This window comes from Canis lupus, chromosome 9, assembly GCF_003254725.2.
Source record: "Canis lupus dingo isolate Sandy chromosome 9, ASM325472v2, whole genome shotgun sequence".
Taxonomy (NCBI): Eukaryota; Metazoa; Chordata; class Mammalia; order Carnivora; family Canidae; genus Canis; species Canis lupus.
In genome coordinates, this window is record NC_064251.1 from 47,804,161 (window position 1) to 47,822,564 (window position 18,404).

Sequence of the window (18,404 nt, forward strand, 5' to 3'; positions counted from 1 at the left end):
GTTCTACCTGCACTGAAATAGATTTCTTAGACTCCATGCTTCTTTTCACTTTACACAGCTCAAGCCCGGTTTTTCTTTTTTTTTTTTTTAAGATTTATTTAATTGCTTTAGGGAGTGGTGAGGGAGGAGGGGCAGACGAGAGAGAGAGAGAATCTCCAGCAGATGCTCCCCCTGAGTGGGGAGCCCCAATGCAGGGGCCCTGTCCCACGACCCTGAGATCATGACCTGAGCTGAAACCAATAGTCAGACACGTAATCAATTGCACTGCCCAGGCACCCCAGCCCTGCTCTTTTTTTTTTTTTTTTAAGATTTTATTTATTTATGAGAGAGGCAGAGACACAGGCGGAGGGAAAAGCAGACTTCCCACAGGGAGCCCCGACTGCGGGACTCGATTCCTGGTCGGGGATCAGGCCCTGAGCCGGAGGCAGACGCCCAACCGCTGAGCCACCCAGGCGTCCCCCTGCTCTTCTTTTGAAGTAACTCCTGTCCCCTACCTTTTGTTGCCTCTGCCTCCTCCCACACAAGAGCCCCTTTTCTGTTCCCACCAGCCATCCTTAGTATGAATTCTTTCCAAAAGTGGGCCTTGCTCCCTTGTGACACCTCTCTGAAGTGGCTCAGCCTGGATAATCTCCAAGGATGTTTGCCCTTTCCTGACCTTCACTGCAACCAGACTTGAAGGTCACAAGCACCCTCCAGCATGGGGCCTGGCATGGACAAGTGTACCGGCCAAAGTGGCACTTTTTGGGGAGGAGGGGAAATAAACAAAGTCCACTGCCAAGTAGTCACCTGGGCTGGGCCAGTAAGGGGCTCTGATAAGCCACTAGGAAAGTTTAGTCTTCAACCCTTGGACTCCAGCCATGGGAGGACTCAGCAAAACTCAAGATCCATCTCATGCAACTGGCTTTGGGCCTCAGTTGTGCCAGCTCCTGCCCTAAAACCTAGACACTGGGAGTGAGGGTGGAACAAGTAGGAGGGAAGCCTCCTGCAAATACAGGAGGGGATCAAACTTCCCAGACGCAGCCCAAAGGCATTCACTTTCCCTTCTGCTTTACTTCTTCAGCAAAATATTAGGGCTGACACCGTCTTGGTGACTTTGGATCATGAGCTCATATAGGACCTCAGAGCTCGAAAGACCATCAGACATCATCTCCAAGCTTCTCCCTTTAAAGCACAGAGAAGCCAGGTGACCTGCCCAAGGATACTTAGTTTATGTTTCAGCAAGTACAGAGTCCAGGCTCCCTGACTCCTAGCTCAGAGCTTTTGCTTTAATATAACTCCATTTGACTTCTTCACAAATAAAGTATTTCTAAAGCAAACTGTTTAATGCCTTGTGTCATTTTACTCTGAAATCCACACCGACCCAGTATATGACTGTGAGCCGTCAAAACTAGAAAATAAATGGATCTAACCTATTTTACAAAGGAGAAACTGAGGCCCAGAGAGATTACCCAGGGTCACTTGGCTGTCCCGGTTTAGAGCCAGATCTCTGGTCTCATTCACAGCTATTTCCATTACTAACTGCCCAGATTCTCAGCCAAAGAGGACTGAGCACGATGGAAAGCAGTTCTATGTCTCTGGATACACAGAATCACCAGGAACTCCTTCAGCAGATAATTATTCTCTGCCCCTCTTTCATCTTTCTTTCTTTTTTTTTTTTTTTAATTTTTATTTATTTATGATAGCCAGAGAGAGAGAGAGAGAGAGAGGCAGAGACACAGGCAGAGGGAGAAGCAGGCTCCATGCACCGGGAGCCTGATGTGGGATTCGATCCCGGGTCTCCAGGATCGCGCCCTGGGCCAAAAGCAGGCGCCAAACCGCTGCGCCACCCAGGGATCCCTTTCATCTTTCTTTTAACTGGGTGTTCTTGTACTCAATTCCTGGAAAGATGAGTGACCTAGTATCTGTGGATATTGGTGTTAAGGAATAGATATCTCACCTAGGAACAAGTGAATAAGAGAAAATGAGAGGTAGAGCTAGGACATGTGTGTGTGTGTGTGTGTGTGTGTGTGTGTGTGTGTGTGTTAGGGAGAAAGTTTAGGCCAAGTTTGAAGGTGTTATAGTGACCGCATTTTCCAAATAAACTATTGAGACTGTGGTCTAATGCTTAATTTAGTTAAAGGGAAGAATATTTGAAACATGGATTGTTTTTGTTGTAAATAGTTTGAAATTCTGAAGATATTTTGAATGATTTGTTTGTCTGCATCATCCAGGCCAGACAATTGCCAAATCTTAGAGCAGAAAGTAACAACAAATCAATACTCTGTCCCCAGCTTCTAGGTTGGTAAATTTCTCAACAGCCTGATATAAATGGCTGTCCTTTCTCTTCTTGATATCTCCAGAAAGATGATATCACATTTCTTTACATGTCCTCTGAGTGATTACATAGTAAGCAAAAACAGGAGATGGAGTATGCTAGTTGTCCTGGTCTACAACCTGTGCCCTTCCCTGGGACTGGGGTCTGGGATAAGCTTCAACCAACCACATAGATTGCAAGTGGGAGTGGTGGGTCTCCAAAGGAAAATTAAGAGACCATTATTAGAAGAAGGGAATATGGATAAGAGGTGGAACAAAAATACCTCTGCCCATAACAGAGACAACAATGAGTTCCTAGAGATGATGTACTAGAATTTCTGTGCAGGATTTGGATTCTCGGCATCTACTCCAGTGGTCCTTTCTGTGCTACAGAGGCTGAAAATACAAAGCTACACTTCCCAGATTGCATGCAGCTAGGATTTTGGGTGTGTATTAGGTCCTGACACTTAGACCCATTTCTGTGAGATTTGAAAAGTTGAAGTGAGGTGGGACTGTGTCATATTCTTGAAGCTTTTCTCTGTTTGCTTCTTCTCAGGAAAGCTATGAGATGCCAAAGTCCCATCTCCAGGTGCACGGTTGTTGAGAGGAAATTGTGGAGGTAGCAGCAGCGAATTTCACATTCCAGTGTTCAAGTTGGGGTGATAGCAAAAGCCCCCAGCCCCCGTCCTCTGATACCTGATTTATAGCTTGAGTAGTAAGTCCTAGAACTCAGTCTGTGATGGTGACAGAAGGGATGACTCTCCTGGAAGTGTTCTGGGAGTCATTCATGCAAGCAAGCCTTGAACATACTTCTCTGCCTTTTCAGGGGTTTGGTTATTACCTCATCTCTGTGCTGAATCCATTCCGTGTTGAAACATTACAAGTAATTTATTTCCTCACCTGATTCCTGGCTGGTACACCTGTGTGGTTTGATTTTAATATGACCTCTTCCCTCTTTGAGAATCTGATGTAAAAGAATAATGACACGGAAAGATGTTCATGAGATACCACGAGATAGAAAGCAGCTATGAAGTTGCAAATAGTATGATTCTCTTCTCCCCTTTCTCAATGTGATATGAGTCTATAATTCAGACGTCTGCCTCAGGAGATTGCCAATAATCTCAGGCTTAGAGGCATGCTTTCCTCATTATTCAGATAGAATGACTCCATATATTCCACACACGGTGGTGCCCACCTTCAAAAAAGCTCTTAAGACTATTCAAGAAGCTTGTTCTCCTGGACACTGCAAAATTCTCAATTTTCACCACCATTTTTGTTCCTTGCTGGATACCTTCATTTTACCAAAACCACTGCACACCAAAAACTCTGTGTGCAGCAGATTTCCTAAAGATTTGAGGTACAACACTGGTCCTGGCCCAGAACTGAGCCTTGGATATCAGTGCCCTACAGAGCCATCTGCCATTTTCTCTCCTGAAGGCATTTATTTCTTGATGTCCATGTGTTGGCTACTTTCCCCAGGCCTTCTCACTAGCCTACATCATGCCTTTGTGCCAATTAGAAAAAGATGCCTGCTCTGAGTGGAGCTGATGTAACAGTTGTCCAAAAAGAACACATGTGGGCAAGAACACGTGGGCAACTGGAGAGTTTATGCTCCATCTTACCTGGGCAGCTGCAACTCCTTTCTGGCCAATTGTAGAACTGTAATAATGGAAGCCAAGGTTGCCAGGCCTTGTAGATTTTTTAAAAAGCCAAAAACCTAAGTTTTTATTTCAAATTCCTCAACTTCATTTGTTAGTAATTAGTAGGCAAATCAGAGTATTTATTAAGTACTTACTATATGTCAGGTACTCTCCTAAGCACTTTATAGGTGTTAATAATTGGGTCTTTATAACAATGTGTGAGGTAGTTACTATCGTTATCTGCACTTTAGAGATTTAAAAAAAATATACACACACATGAGGCAGAGATATTAAGTTGACCAAAGTCATATGGATATTAAGGGGCAGAGCAGGACTCAATTTGGGCATCTAGTTCTAGAGACTATTACTTCTTAATCATCATTGAAACTATGACCTAAATTTGGCCCATGCTTTGCAAGTTTTTGATCTGTGTTAGAGCCAGTGCATCCAACAGAATCTTCTGCAATGGCGTAATGTTCTGGTCTGTGTTGTTCACTGTGGTAGCCCACATATATCTATCAAGTACTTGAAATGTGGCTGGTGCAACTGAGGAACTGAATTTTAAAATTGTATTAAACGGGGATCCCTGGGTGGCGCAGCGGTTTAGCGCCTGCCTTTGGCCCAGGGCACGATCCTGGAAACCCGGGATCGAATCCCACGTCGGGCTCCCGGTGCATGGAGCCTGCTTCTCCCTCTGCCTGTGTCTCTGCCTCTCTCTCTCTCTCTGTGTGTGACTATCATAAATAAATAAAAATTTTAAAAAATAAATAAATAAATAAAAAATAAATAAAATTGTATTAAACTTAAATAGCTTCATATGGCTGGTGCCTATCATATTGGACAGTGTGACACTAGATCCTTCTCTCTCGGTCCCTAATTTTTAAATTTAATTTTTTGAGGTGCCTGAGTGGCTCAGTCAGTTGAACGTCTAACTCTCGGTTTTGGTTCAGGTCATGATCTCAGGGTCCTGGGATTGAGAACCACACCAGAGTCTGTGTTCAGCGTGGAGTCTGTTTTAAGATTCTCTCCTGCTGCCCCTCCCCCACATGCTCTCTGTCTCTAAGATAAATAAATAAATCTTTAAAATTTTTAAATTTTTCAATGGTTTAATTCTTATCCCTTTGTCTTGGCAGAGCATTTTATTGCTGTTTGTTTTTTCTTTTCTTTTCTTTTTAAGATTTATTTATTTGAGACAGAGCAAGCTTGAGCAGTGGGGGAGGGACAGAGGGAGAGAAAGAATCTCCAGTAGGCTCTGTCCTGAGCATGGAGCCTGACTCGGGGCTCCACCCCATAACCCTGAGGATCACGACCTGAGCCCAAATCAGGAGTCTGACACTTAACCAACTGAGGCACCCAACCACCTCAACTCTATTTTGTTTTGCTTTTTTTTTTTAAGATTTTTTATTTATTATTCATGAGAGACACACACACACACACACACACAGAGAGGCAGAGACATAGGCAGAGGGAGAAGCAGGCTCCACGCAGGGAGCCCGACATGAGACTCGATTTCAGGACCCCAGGGTCACACCCTGGGCTAAAGGCGGCGGCAAACTGCTGAGCCACCCGGGCTGCCCCTGTTTTGTTTTGTTTTTTAATATTTTGTTTATCTGTTTATGAGAGACAGAGGGGTGGAGACATAGGCAGAGGGAGAAGCAGGCTTCCCGCAGGGAGCTTGATGTGAGACTCAATCCCAGAATCCCAGAATCATGACCTGAGCCAAAGGCAGATGCTCAACCACTGAGCCACCCAGGCACCCTCTGCCCTGTTTTTTTCAAGAATGTTTTCTTTCCTTGACTTTTTTTTTCTCTCCTTGACTTTTTTTTCCTCTAAAGATTTTGTTTGTTTGTTTGTTTGTTTGGTTATTTATTTATTATTTATTTATTCATGAGACACAGAAAGAGAGAGAGGCAGAAACACAGGCAGAGCAAGAAGCAGGCTTCCTGCAAGAAGGCCGATGTGGGACTCGATCCGGGATCCCAGGATCATGCCCTGAGCCAAAGCCAGATGCTCAACCGCTGAGCCACCCAGGTGTCCCTGTCTCCTTGACTTTTTAAACAAGGGGCTGCAGGGGTTGGGTGGAGGGCTGGGGAGTGATTTGACATGTAATATTCATCCACTCAAAAAAAAATTCATCCACTCATGGGGCCCAACAAGCTGTTTTCTTCCACCAAAGAGTCACCACTCAGATGGGACTCATGCTACTTTTCCAGGAGCAGAAATGTGGCTGTCCTGGCCTTTGTTTTCTGGATTGTATTTTCCTCTCTTTGATGTATATTGATATGCATAAAAAGATTGGAAAGATAGATACCAAAATGTTATCTGTTATGTTTGGGTAGAAGAATTACATATTACCTTTATTTTCTTTCTTGTGCCTTTTACATTTTTCTACAATAACCAAGTAGGCCTTTTGAAATCATATAAAATAGTGATAAACACAATTCTCTTCAGAATTTGAGGTCAGCAAAGGAAAGTATCAGGAAGGGAGCTTCGCAAGGTTGGGTAGAGGGCCCTTTGGGAAGTGAGGTGGGATGGGTGGAATCAAGGGGTCATCTGACAAGTTTGTGAGGACAATTGGCTTGAGAGAGGGATTACAGAGTCCTTGGGGAGTCTAGGAATGACTCAGATTCAAGCAAAGCTGAGCACGTGACAGAAAGAGAGCATTAACTCCAGGGAAATGCACTTGAGTCTGTCCTCATCGGTACTTACGGTCATGAGGACACGAAGTATGGCTTTCACCAAAATTGTGTGAAAAGACATTGAGAAGAGAGAGAAAGAGGTGAACCCTTCACAGGAAGCTCATTCTGCAAATGAAATTTTCAGAAATGCCATATAAGCTTGTTACTAGAGGTAGGTGCGTAAGTCCAGAAGAAACAGCTGATAAGGAGTTAAGAGTGGTTGGATGTGTGGAGCCAGACTTGAGGTGGGAGTGGGAGAACAAAGGGCTGCTGTTTTTCCTTAAGCCTTTTTCTTCTATTTGACTTTTTAGATTTTTAGTTCTCTGTATCTAATTTTATTTTTATTTATTTATTTTAAAATATTTCATTTATTTATTATGAGAGACACAGAAAGAGAAGCAGAGACACAGGCAGAGGGAGAAGCAGGCTCCATGCAGGGAGCCCAATGTGGGACTTGATCCCAGGACTCCAGGATCACGTCCTGGGCTGAAGGCAGGCACTAAACTGCTGAGCCACCTGTATCTAATTTTATGAAAAGGGATCCCCTTTTATCTAATTTTGAAAGATAAAGTTGTTGACAGAATTTTTCAAATTCCCTTATTACCAGAAAACAGATGGCACTACCTTGGCTTTTTCTTCTCCTCATGATGCCAAATGGATCCCTGCTTCCTGCTCTAGTTCTGGTTGGGCCACATTTTGTCAGGGATGGTGACCAGGATGGGATAGGATACCCCGCCCACGCAAGCTGAATGACTACAAGGGTGGGAAGGGACTTCCACCCCCACATTCCTTGCGTTTTCAGTCTCATCTTGCTCAGGCAGCCACGTTGCAGAGAACTCTTCTACAAGAAAATTGAGTTGCTGGGGCTTATGTAGCAGCAGGATAGTCACCCTTGGGAGGAATCCTAAGGCCAGAGGTCAGTGTGAGGAGTGTTGAGGAGGGAAAGAGCCTAGGGTATAGTTCTCTCAGTTACTTATCCTGGCCCTGCAGGTGCCACTGGGAGCCAGCAGGGTGCCAGCTGCAGCCTGAGGTGGGAGAGGCACATGGAGACAGACAGTGTCTATCTACTGTTTGCTCTCACCCTGCCTAAAGAATCCAGAGACCAGGGGTACCTGGGTGACTCAGGGTAAGCTTCTCCCTTTTGCTCAGGTCATGATCTCAGGGTCCTGGGATTAAGCCCCATGTCTAGCCTGGCTCTCTGCTCAGCAGAGAGTCTGCTTCTCCCTCTACCTTTGCCTGTTACTTCCCCTGCTTGTTCTCTTTCTCTCTCTCTCTCTGTCAAATACATTTTTTAAAAATCTTAAAAAGAAAAAGAAAAAAAAGAATCGAGAGACTAAGACAAATTCACAACATCCTCCCTAGATGATCCAGGTCCTTCTCTCCACCCAACTTTATTGGAGGCAGACAGCCTAAGGAAGACATGATGAGATGCCTGAGCCAATCTCCTTTTCCTGCTTCTCTACTTTCTTGACCCCTAGAAGCCCAGCCTAGGAGTCCCACTGAAAAACACTAATTATTTTTTGTATGTGTGTGTCACAAAATATAAATAACATAAAATTTACGATTTTAGTTATTTTTAAGGGTACAGTTCTGTGTCATTAAGTACATCCACATTGTTATGCAACCATTGCCACCTTCCATCTCCAGAACTTTTTCAATCTTCTCAAACTGAAACTCTGAATCCACTAAAGAGTAACTCTCCTTTCCTCCCTTCCCTTAACCCCTGATCGACAGCATTCTACTTTCTGTTTCTATGAATTTAATTACCCTCGGAACCTCACATAAGTAAAATTCTACTGCATTTGTCCTCTTGTATCTGGCATATTTCACTTGGCATAATTTTTCCAGGGTTCATCCATGTTGCATCATGTGTCAGAATTTCCTTCGCTTTCAAGACCGCATAATATCCCATTTTATGTATATACCATATTTTGTTTCATCTTTCAATGGATACTTGGGTGACTTTCACTTTGTGGCTATTGTGAATAATGCTGCTATAAGCATGGATGGTATCTGTTTCAGTCCTACTTTCACTTCGAGTATTTACTCAGAAGTGGAATTGCTGGATCATATGGTAATTCTATGCTTAATTTTTGAGGAATTGCCATATTGTTTTTCATTGCATCCCTTTACATTCTCACCAGCAATGCACAAAGGTCTCAATTTTTCCACACCCTTGCCAACACTTGTTTCTGTTTGGAGGGGGTTGCTCTGTTTTGTTTTAAAAATAGCCATCCTAAAAAAAAAAAAAAATAGTCATCCTAATGAGTGTGAGCACTGACTTTATTTCCTCCTCTTTTCTCTTCATTTTTCTAGAAGTGGTTTAATTATAATTATAAGGACTATGGGTTGAATTAGACTGAGGTGGTCTGAGGGGCCAACACTACACTGGGGGATGCTGGGCTAGCCTGGGACTGGTAGTCAGGAGGAGTGGGGGAGGTAGAATTTACCGCTTTGCAGCCTAGTCCTGAAACAGGCTTGAGTGATAGATAATAGCACCAATTTCAGTGCCAGAGCCTGGTTCAAGTCCTCACTCTGCATCTTCCCAGCAATGTGACCTTGAACAAGACTTTTAGCCTCTTTAACCTGCAGCTTCCTCTCTCTAAACAAATGGATAACACTGAAACCTCCCTTCTAGAGCAGTTCTAAGGATTAGGTGACAATGTCTAGAACATAGTAGGTACTCAATAAATGTCATTTGTTGTTGTTAACTCTTGTCAGGAAATACTATAGCTTTTAGGTCCACCCAAATGGCACCAAGGCCCCTGCTATGGTCTGAATGTTTGTGTCCCTCCAAAAGCCATAGGTTGAATTCTAACCCCTAAAATGATGCAGTATTAAGGGGTGGGGCTGTGGGAAGTGATTAGGTCATGAGAGTCATTAGCCCTCATGAATGAGATTAGCGCCCTTACAAAAGATTCCAGAAAGATCCCTCAACCCTTCCACAATGTGAGGTTATAGTGTAAAGATGGTGCCTGTGAACCAGGAAGTAAGCTCTTACCAGATGTTAAATCTGCTGGCACCTTGATCTTGGACTTCCCAGCCTCCAGAACTGTGAGAATTAAATGTCTGTTAATGTTCTCAACCTATGGTATTTTGTTATAGCAGCATGAGCTGACTAAGATAGCCTCCTTTCCACATTTGGTCCACAAATTTTTATGCAATGCCTAATTTGCATCAAGCACCATGCTTGGCACAGGAGACAATGATAAACAAAACCAGACAAGGGCCATCTCTCATGGAGTTTATAATCTAGTGAGGGAGAAGACTTTAGTTGAATAATCACTTTAAATGAGTACATGATTATAAACAAGATAAGGGCTCCCGTGGCAGAGATCCTAGTAGTCCCTCAATATTCACTCTCCTCTTCATGTTTTTTTTTTTTTTTCTATCTTCTCTCCTCTTCTTTATGAGTAATAGAATGCTTTATTTCCAGGTGGACATATAGTTACATTTACCAGCTTCCTTGCAACTAGATGTGGTCATGTGGTAAATTCCAATCAATGGAATGTAAGCAGAAGAGGTGCATATGACTCCCTGGAAATGTCTCTGAAGGTTGGAGGCTTGCCTTTTCTCCTCTTTCTTTTTCCTGCTTGTGAGAATGTGGACATAATGGCTGGAACCCCAGCTACGCTCTTGGACCAACAGATGGCCTGGGAGTGAAAGCCATGTGTAGTGGAACAACAGAATAGAAGGGCCCAAGATTCGCTTGGGAATGCAAGAGAGAAATGAGCTTTGGTTTTGTTTAAGCCATTGTTATTTGGAGTTTTTCTGTGATACACAACAATATTGGGACAATATGCAGTTTTGAGCATATGTAACACGGAATCTGACCCTTACTGGAGGGCTTCTCTGAGGAAGCAATGCTTGAGTTGAGTTAGCCAAGAAGAGAGTGAGATACAAAAGTTTTTCAAGCAAAGAGAAAATCCCATGCAAAGGCCCTGAGGTGGAAAGGAGCTTGGCATATTGGAACGAAGAGAAGGAAAGTCAGAGTGGCTGGGACAGAAAAGCTAGGAGGGAAGTGGCACAAGATGAATTTAGAAAGATGACTGCATAAGACCTAATTAACCTGTTAAGGTTTTTATCTTTTTCCCAGGAGTAATGGGAAAACATAGAAGGGGTTTCAGTGAGGGGCTATGGGATTAGACTTGCTATCCTTGTGGCTAATAGTTTCATACATCAGGAACAAAGTTACCATCTCCAACTCCAGAATATCCTTGAGGTCAGGACCCAATATTGTTTATCTGTGAATAAATTTGTTTTGTTTTGTTTTTGTTTTTTGTTTTGTTTTGTTTTTACTGTTTTACTGTTATGTTAAAATATAGAAGATAACATTTGTCATTTTACAGGATGCCTGGGTGGCTCAGTGGTTGAGCGTCTGCCTTCAGCTCAGGGCATGATCCCGGAGTTTCAGGATCGAGTCCCACATCGGGCTCCCTGCAGGGAGCCTGCTTCTCCCTCTGCCTATGTCTCTGCCTCTCTCCTTCTGTGTCTCTCATGAATAAATAAATAAAATCGTTTCAAAAAATTGCCATTTTAACTATTTCTAAGTGCAGTGGCTTACTTATGTCCACAATGTTGTGCAACCATCACCACTATTTCCAATTTCTTTTGTGGAAGAACTTTTGGACTTAGTAATCTTTGAACAACTATGTATTGGCTTGAGCTATGTCACTGAACGGTCACTGTGTATGAATTCCTAGAAAGTGGGCTGTGAACTGTATGGAGGAGATGACCATGTCAGAGACAGCTGGGGCCAGCCTCAGGAATGTCACATCCTTGGCCAACAGGCCTGCCGATCTGTCCGCTGTCACCAGATAGGTCATTTGGGATGCTTTACTTAATAGGAAAAATTTATCTTCTGAATTGGAACCAGGGTAGAAACTGAAGTTAACTGATATTTGGTCTCTCCTAGGATCTTAAGAAGACATTGAAGCCTAGTTAATCTACCAGAGAATGCTAGAATGTGAAGAACTGATTTTGTTTGAGAAACAGTTGTCATGCATAGTGGCGTGACCAGAATACCTAAAGCCCCAGCATACACATGAGCATCTTTCTGGAGCATTCATTTGGCTCAACAGAAAATAATTTTCATGATTTCATTTTCAAGCAAATGTACATGCACTAGAAGACAGAGAATATCTTACAAAGTTTGGGGATAGAATATAAACTTTTATGAAATTGTACTTGCTGCTTTGGGTCTTACTCTTAGGTTTCCAGGAATATGTGTCCCTTTCCACTGCTGATGGTAGTATTTGGATATAACATAGTGATTATAAATAAACCTCTCAAAAAAATAAATAAATAAATAAATAAATAAATAAATAAATAAACCTCTCAAGCCAAACAGCCCAGAGTCAAACTCTTGCTCTGTGTCATGTTGGGCAAGTTATATAACCTGGCTGAGTCTCAGTTTCCTAATCTATAAAACAAGAAAAATGATTGTGTCTAACTCACAGAGTTAGCTATATGCTAAATACTTATAAAATGCTTAGCACATACTAAGTATTCACTGAGAGTTTTCATTATTGGTAATAGTATTAGTATCAGATGGAAATGTTTCAGATCTTTGGGGTTTTTTTTTTCTTCAGTTTTTCAGTACTATCTGCTGATTGTAAAACATTCAAACAATATAGAAGTAAATATAGGAAATGAAAGTTCCTTCTCCCATTAAATTCCAGGGACTAAACCAGAGGTAAACTATTAGGTATGTGTCCTTTCTTCTAAATATTTTTTGCAGTTTTGAATTGTTCACTGAGCACCAACCATGCTTTGTATCATGCTTACATTTTCAACACCATTCTTCTATTGGCTTGTGATGCTGATCATAGTCTTCTTCCAGAAACATGTGACAGATGACATTGCTGAGAATGAGTGAAATAGACTGTGCTACAGACCCTAAACAAGTAGGCAGGGTGTCCACCATCTCCATCTAGGAAAGTCACTTCGACAAAGGATCTTTGATGAAGAGTATAATCTGATGAGATTTTGAGAGATTGAGGAAGGAGCCTCTGGAAAAATGGTCTTGGCATATTTCTTTTGTTCTGCTTGACTTTAGGCATCCATCTCAATTTTGTGATTTCATATTTAATGTGTGAAAGGAAGCTGATTGGAGATTGAAGGCTGATTAAAGTTGCTAGATCTTTGACTTCATTCTCAGCATTTCCTTCTTCCTCCCTCTCTCTTTCTACCCATTGAGAAGGCAAAATATAGAGAGGATCTCAAGACTCTTCAGCAGCCACTTCCACCAGGCAGCTTTTCCTATGTTCCTCACCCAGTGTGAATCATATGCCTTCCCACCTGCTTACATAGTATCCTCTAAATGTTGCTGTGGCTCTAATTGCACTGCATTCTGCTGTTAGCTTAGTTATCTGTGTGTTCTTCATTAAATTAGATCTTCTTGAAGACAGAAAATGTTCTGTTTTCTCACTAAACCTAAGGTCTAGCACATGCCACATGACATTTCCTAAATAAAAATGTATTGAATAGGTTGTAGGAGTGGTCATGTGTTTACAAAGATGGCTGCGATTTTTCCCATCCTACACCCAAGTCCCTTTGCAATGTGACTGCACTTCCCATCTTGGGGCGGGGATTATTCCTTCACTTCTTGAATCAGTGGACCAGTGGGACCTTTAACAAATGTGATGCAAGCAGAGGCTTGAAAGGTGCTTGCACAAAAGGGCTGGCCCCCTTTTTGGCTCAGTAACTCTGAGACTGAGATGTGAACAAACCTGGACTAGCTCAATAGAGGCCATATGCAGGAGAACTAAGGATGCCCAGCCAGCAGCCTGCCTGTATATATACAACTGGGCAAGTGCCAGATATGTGAATGAGGCCACCTTAGACCATCCAGCCCCATTTAAGATCCCAGATGATTAAAGACAGATGAATGATTCCGGACAAGACCAGCAGAAGAACCACCCAGACATCACCAGTCCAAACTACTGACCCACAGAATTGTGAAGAAGTCAATAAGCGGTGGCTTACAATGCAGCAAGAAATAATTGACATGGAAGCGATTTTATAAGTGATATAGTTCCTTCATAGAGTCTCTCTTCCTACCTTACCTTTAATGGCTACCTCTTGGTTTTGCTGTCCAGACTATCACTTTCTTCTTGTAGCAGCAAATAGAGGAATTTTCAGAGGAAAAATTCTTAGAAATGAAAATTCTGAATCAAAGAATAGTAGATATTTTGATTTTCTTTCCAGCTTACAATTTTGATAGGCTTGATGGTGGTAATATTTTCACACACACATCAAAACTGTATACTTTTTTTTAAGATTTTATTTATTTATGAGAGACACACAGAGAGAGAGAGAGAGAGAGAGAGGCAGAGACACAGGCAGAGGGAGAAGCAGGCCCCACGCAGGGAGCCCAACATGGGACTCGAACCCAAGTCCCCAGGATCACACCCCTGGCCGAAGGCCTCGCTAAACCGCTGGGCCACCGGGGCTGCCCTGTGTATACATTTTTAAAGTAAGCTTTACGCCCAGTGTGGGGCTCACATTCCTGACCCTGAGATCAAGAGTCATATGTTCCACCGACTGAGCCAGCCAGGCACCCATGTTAGGTTCCTAACCCAGATGATGACAATAAAGCAAAAACAAACAACAAAAAGTCTCTAAAATCTGTGTCACTTATGAACATATAGATGGAATTCTTTTTTAAAATTTAAATTAAATTAATTAGGGCAGCCCCGGTGGCGCAGTGGTTTAGCGCCGCCTGCAGCCCGGGGTGTGATTCTGAAGACCCGGGATCGAGTCCCACGTCGGGCTTCCCGAAGGGAGCCTGCTTCTCCCTCTGCCTGTGTCTCTGCCTCTCTCTCTGAATAAATAAATAAATTTTTAAAAATAAAAATAAAATTTAAATTAAATTAATTAACATATAGTGTATTACTAGTTTCAGAGGTAATGTTCAGTGATTCATCAGTTGTATATAATACTCAGTGCTCATTAATGCGCATCAGTCTGAGGTGAAACTCTTAAAGTATTAACTAACCAAATCCAATTATATATAAAAGTAATAAAACATCATGATCAAATAGGAATGTAAGTAAAGGTGATTTGACATCAGAAAACCTGGCAAGGTAATTCATTAACAAACTAAAGAAAATAAAACATGGTTCTATTTAAATAAATGCAGAAAATAATTTGACAAACGTCAATACCTATTTATCAATAGGTACCTATTTATCTTATTCTATTTAAGAATTCTTGGAGAACTTAGAATGGAACTTCCATAAATTTGATTATCCATCGAATATCTATTATGTACAAACAATACTTAAAAGAGAAACTTTATTTTATTTATTTATTTATTTATTTATTTATTTATTTATTTATTTATTTTAAAGAGAAACTTTAGATAACATTCCCTTTAAGATTAGGAGTAAAACAAGGATACCTACCAATCAATGCTATTGTTGTTCAACATTTATGTCATCCCCAACAAAACAGGGCAAATTCAAAAATTAGAAGTATAGGGGACATCTAAGTGGCTCAGTTGGTTGGGCATCCAGCTCTTGATTTTGGCTCTGGTTATGATTTCAGGGTTATGAGATTGAGCCTCCCATCAGGCTCCAGGTTGGGCATGGAGCCTCCTTAAGATTCTTTCCTTCTCCCTCTGCCTCTCCCCCACTCTCTTTCTCTCTTTAAAAAAAAATTAAAAGTTTAAGGATTTGAAGATGTGATTGACAGAATAATGGCCCCCAAAGATGTCCATGCCCTAATCCTCAGAATTTTTGAATGTTACCTTTCATGTAGATGTGATTACTTTAAGGATTTTGAGATGAAATTATTTTAGACTATCTGGGTGGGTCAATGTAATTATAAGAGTACTTATAACTCAAAGAAAAGTAGGGTCAAAGTGATGCTACATGAGAAAGACTTGTTGATTTTGGAGATGAAAGGGCCACCAGCCAAGGAATTTTGCTAGCCTTTAGAAAGTGGAAAAGGCAAGAAAATTGATTCTCCCTTAAAGACTCTAAAAAAGAATGTAGTCCAGCCAGCACTTTGATTTTAGCCCAGTGAGATAAATTTTGGATTTCTGACCAGTTATAATAAGGTAATAAATTTGCATTTTTAAACCATTAAATTTGTGATAATTTGTTATAGCAGCAATAGGAAACTAATACAGAAGGGAAGAGACAAAATTATCATTTATAGGGGGGATAACTATCCACAGGTAAACCCCAAACAGATTTAGCTAGTTCTTAGAGATAAGTAGAATTTAGCAATAAGGCCAGATAAAAGATCAACATATAGAACTCAGTAGTAACAGATGAATGGATAAACAAAATGTGTTGTATGCATAGAATGAGATATTATTTAGCCTTGAAAAAGAGTAAAATTTTGACACATGCTACAACATGGATGAACCTTGAAAACGGAGGTCGAGGTAGAAGAAGGGTGGGGGAATTGTTTAATGAGTACAAAGTTTCTGTTTGGAATGATGAAAAAGTTCTGGAAATGAATAGTGGTGATGGTGGTACAACATTGTAAATGTACTTTACTGCCACTGAATTATACAGTTAAAAATAGTTAAAATGGTAAATGTTATGTATATTTTACCACAATTTTTAAAATAGGAAAAAAACCTTAGCAATGACTGGTTAATCATGTCTACTGAATCTAAATGTGTGTTTGGGTCCTTCGTGTTATTCCATTAAAGTCACAGTAAGAGACTACAAATGTGATAAGCCCACAGGTCCAAGGGGACAATAGCAGGAAAAACATATAAATGATGTCAACCACATGATGGAAGATGGAAAGAGGATGGATTAATAATAACTAACTTCGGTTTCAGCTGTCTCTTTTCTAATAAGTCCTCCAGAGAAATAAGCTACAGGAAGGAAGACAGAACACATTCACTTAGAAGAATGGCTATAGAAAGCTTCAGTAGTTGGAAGTATTAAAAACCTTTCCAGGTAGGAGTACAGGTTAGTGAGATTACTAGAGTGAGATGCAGAAAAGGTAATTGGAAAGTCTGCATGGGTGAGGCTTGTCATCTGGTAATCTTACTATTGGCAGAAGCCACCACTTCTTAGCTCTTGCTTTTGCTTCCTTAGTTCTTTCTTTTACTATGTCTCTGGAGAGCAGAACTCAGGGTCATGGAGGAATAGAGTGAAGGGCAGATGAACTTTATTATAAACCTTATACTTTTATTTTACTTTAAATTTTATGGACTTTTACTACTTTGAAAAGTCACTTCCAAGTTTTATCTATAAACTAAATGCAATTCTAACCACACCAAAATGCCATCAAATTTTTTTAAGCAAATGAACAAACTTACTCTTGCTAGAATACTTAAATTAATTTTGGAAACAAAGAGCAACAAGAGGGGACTGGCTCAATCAGATTTGATTTGATTTGATTGATTTATTTTTTATTTTTATTTTTTTTAGATTTTATGGTATAATATGAAGCCATAGTCATAAAACCTAGAATGGTGATGCTACAGGAATAGAAAGGTCAATCAAAGGAACAGAGTCGAGAGCTCAGAAATGGGCCCATACAGGGGATCCCTGGGTGGCTCAGCGGTTTGGCGCCTGCCTTTGGCCCAGGGCGTGATCCTGAAGTCCCGGGATCGAGTCCCGCGTCGGGCTCCCGGCATGGAGCCTGCTTCTCCCTCTCCTCTGCCTGTGTCTCTGCCTCTCTCTCTCTCTCTCTATCATAAATAAATAAAAAATAAATTTAGAAAAAAGAAATAGGCCCATACATCTATAGGAATTTGATATAAGATAAAGATGAGTCAATATGGAAAGGATGAATTATTCAGTAGACGTTGTCAGGAAAACCATCTCACTATTTGGAGAAAAATAAAGTATGATTCCTATCACCTACTACTCCAGGGAATTGAATATCTATATGTGACAGATGAAAGAACACAGAATAAAGAACAGAAAACCCACTAGAAAAATGGGCAAAGGCTGTAAATAGGTAACTCATAGATGGGCAAATGTAAATGATTCATAAGAATAAGAAAAGACATTCAAACTCCCTGGTAATCAATAAAATGCAATTAAAATGAGATGTCATTTTATACCTTTCAGGGGCTAAAACTAGAGAGTTAGAAAACAGTAAGAGATGGGGAGAATCAGAGAATGAAAATCCTCTTGTGTCATTATCAGAGTGCAAACTGGTACAGATGTTCTGGAAGGCAATCTGGCAGAAATGAGGACGTCAAGGATGTAGACCCACCAACCAGCAGCTCCAGTCCAGGATATGTACTCCAGAGAGTTATCAGGTCCATAAGAAACCATGCACAGGATATTCACTGCAACTCTATTGTGAAAATGAGGAGTTGGGGACATCCAAGGTATCTGTCACTTGTGAAATACTTGGGTGCATCCTGTGCTCCTCAGCAGTGGAACTATGAGCTAGCTGTACATGCAGTAGCACTAACAGGTCATAAAATCAGTATTGAGCAAAGAAATAAAAAGATCCTTAGACTATTACTATTATGTAAGTTTAAAACATCTGCACAAAACAGCAGTATGTATTTTACAAGAACACATACACATCCAAGGGTGCATTTCAGACACATAACTGTGGGTGTTTTGTGTTGGAGGGGAAACGGAATGTAAACTGAGAATAAGGGAGGGTTAAAATAAGCAAAAGGCCTTACATAGTTCATGCTCACTATGAACTGAGGAAACTGATGAACTCTACTCTCAGTATGCAAGGCATCCCTAGCCACCAATATTTTCAGCAAATATCTCAGTGGTATTTCATGGGGACTCAGCCATATAATTCTAAAGTTTTTCTGAAAGAATGAACAGTGAAGAAAAGTTAA